This window comes from Bos taurus, chromosome 23, assembly GCF_002263795.3.
Source record: "Bos taurus isolate L1 Dominette 01449 registration number 42190680 breed Hereford chromosome 23, ARS-UCD2.0, whole genome shotgun sequence".
NCBI lineage: Eukaryota > Metazoa > Chordata > Mammalia > Artiodactyla > Bovidae > Bos > Bos taurus.
Genome location: NC_037350.1, coordinates 15,491,337 through 15,493,928, shown reverse-complemented (window position 1 = coordinate 15,493,928; position 2,592 = coordinate 15,491,337).

Sequence of the window (2,592 nt, the reverse complement as noted above, 5' to 3'; positions counted from 1 at the left end):
ACACACTTCCACGACTGTGTCCCCTACAGCCTGGGGACACACCCGCAGTGAGAACAGCACCTGCATACACACCCGTGTTCACCCACTCCCACCCCCACACGCCACACTGGGGGAACACACACGGCTCCATGTACACACCCTCGCGGTGCACACGTATGTGTGCTCACGAATAGTGCGTCCTCAAGTAGTGCGCATGTGCTGGGCCGCTGCGGTGCTGCGGCTCTATTCTCTCTCACCCTCCTCACTCGCCCCATTTTGTGGTGCAGACACTGAGCCTCGGGAGATGCAGCGGCCCAGCCAGGGTGACACAGCAGACGGAGGCGGAGGCAGGAGTGGAAGTCTGGTCTCACTGTGCCGTCCTGGCGCCCACCACGTGTCCTTTTATGTGTACCTGCCTGTACAGCTCTCCGCCCATGGACACGTACATGCCTGTACATGCACGTGTGTTTATCACACACAGGTCACATGTAACCTCCATGCATCCAAATACCACTACCAAGGCACTGTGTGGGTATTCACCCAGACACACAGGCGTGTGGATGTACTTAGCACACGCACACACACACACACACACACAGTTACACACATGTGCGTATGTGCTTGGATCATATACTGTTCACACTCCACAGACCTGTAGGCTGCCAGTCATAAAGCCACTCCAGGTTCTGGCACCTCACTTTCTAATGAAGGGGAAATAAGTCCTACTTCCCTCCAGAATAGTTAGCTCTTGTCAAGGCGTAATGACAGCTACACAAAGGTGTGTGACGTGTGCTCCTACAACCCCCCTGCAGAAATATACACTGGGTGCACACACAGACATTGTACACAGGCACACACATTCTGCACACACAGACATTGTACACAGGCACACACGTTCTGAACATACGGTATCTGAGTTCTTCGAGCAGGTGGCACACGACCTTTAGACACACCTCTGTGCAGACGTGATCCACGTGCAGTGACCACACAGGCACAGCCCGGGGGTAGGCCACAGGTGCGCAACAGTGAAATTGGAACCCCACAAAGCCTGTGGTTTCGTGTCGTGTATATCCTAGCCCCCCACACCCCACCCTGGGCGAATGGCTATCAACCTGTTCATGGTAGAGGGTGAATGCGTGGACTGTGGACTTTGACTGCCGGGGTCCTTGGTCTGGGTCCATCACTTTCCTTGCTGTGTGACATTGGGTAAGTTACTTAACCTCTCTGTGTCTTGTTTTCCGCCTCTGTAAAATGGGATAGGGGTGTTGTGAGGGCTAAATGAGTTAACAGATGTAAAGCTCTTAGTGCCTGGAACATGGAAGCCCCCACATTTATTGGGGTGTGAAGGAAATAGCAACCCACTCCAGTGTTCTTGCCTGGAGAATCCCAGGGACGGCGGAGCCTGGTGGGCTGCCGTCTATGGGGTCACACAGAGTCGGACACGACTGAAGCGACTTAGCAGCAGCAGCAGCAGTAACAAAGGATGCATGTCAGGATGTGAGAGGTACTGAGGGGTTGGCAGTGGAAGGCAGAAGACAGAGATCCCCCTTAAGCCTGAAGTGGTCAGGGAGGGCTTTCTAGAGGAATAGAGCTTTGAGCTGGCCCTTGAGAAGAACTGTAGCCACCGTTCATTGAGCACCTGCTCTGTGCTGGGTTCCGCACTGAACCCTTGGTGTGAATTAACCCCTTGAGTCTTCAGTGACCCCCAGGAGGTGGGTACGGTCATGTCCACATTATGAATGAGGAGAAAAGGGCCCAGAGAGACTAAGTAACTTGTCCAAAGTCAGGAAGGGGTGAGGCAAGAGGAGAGGAGGGCCTGGGAATTCCAGGTGGGGAGCAGCATGTGTCAGAAATAGAGCAACAGATGGGAAAACACCCTAGGGGCTTTCCTTGATACACTGTAACAGTTTCCAGATAATGAGGGAGGGGAGAAGCATCTGGAGGGGGTTTCTGACCCAATTGCTGCCTTTCTTGCGGGGACACCAGGGACCTGGTGGGGGTGGGGTGACTGGCACTGCCCAAAGATGCTGGAGCATCTTCACCTTTTCCTCCTCTCCCCACCAAGGACCAGATAGGGAAGGGGCGGGTCATCCTGAGAATCCCCTCCCTAGAAAGCAGGCCTGGCTCCCTGGAAAGGGACCAGAGGGAGACCGAGGAAGGCAAGAAGGCGCAGGAAGAGGCCGTGAGGGGCAGTGAGCAAATCTCTACCCCTGGTCCTAAAGCCAGCATGGCGGCACCCCGGGGGCTGGTTCCCTTGGACTCCTCCATAAAGAATAAATGCTCACCAGGGGGACTTCCCTGGCTGTCCAGTGGTTAAATTTGTCTTCCAATGCAGGGGCTGCGGTTCGATCCCTGGCAGGGGAGCTAAGATCCTGCATGTCTTGCAGACAAAAACAAAACAACGCCCCTCCAAAAAAACCAGAAACAATATTTTAACAAATTCAATAAGGACTTAAAAAATGGTCCACATTAAAAAAAAAAGATATTTAAAAAAGTTAAAAAGAAATAAAGTATGCTGTATAAAAAAAAGGGAGGGGGTGCTTTCCAGGTGACGCTAGTGGAAAAGAACTCGCCTGCCAATGCAGGAGACACAAGAGACATGGGTTTGAGCCC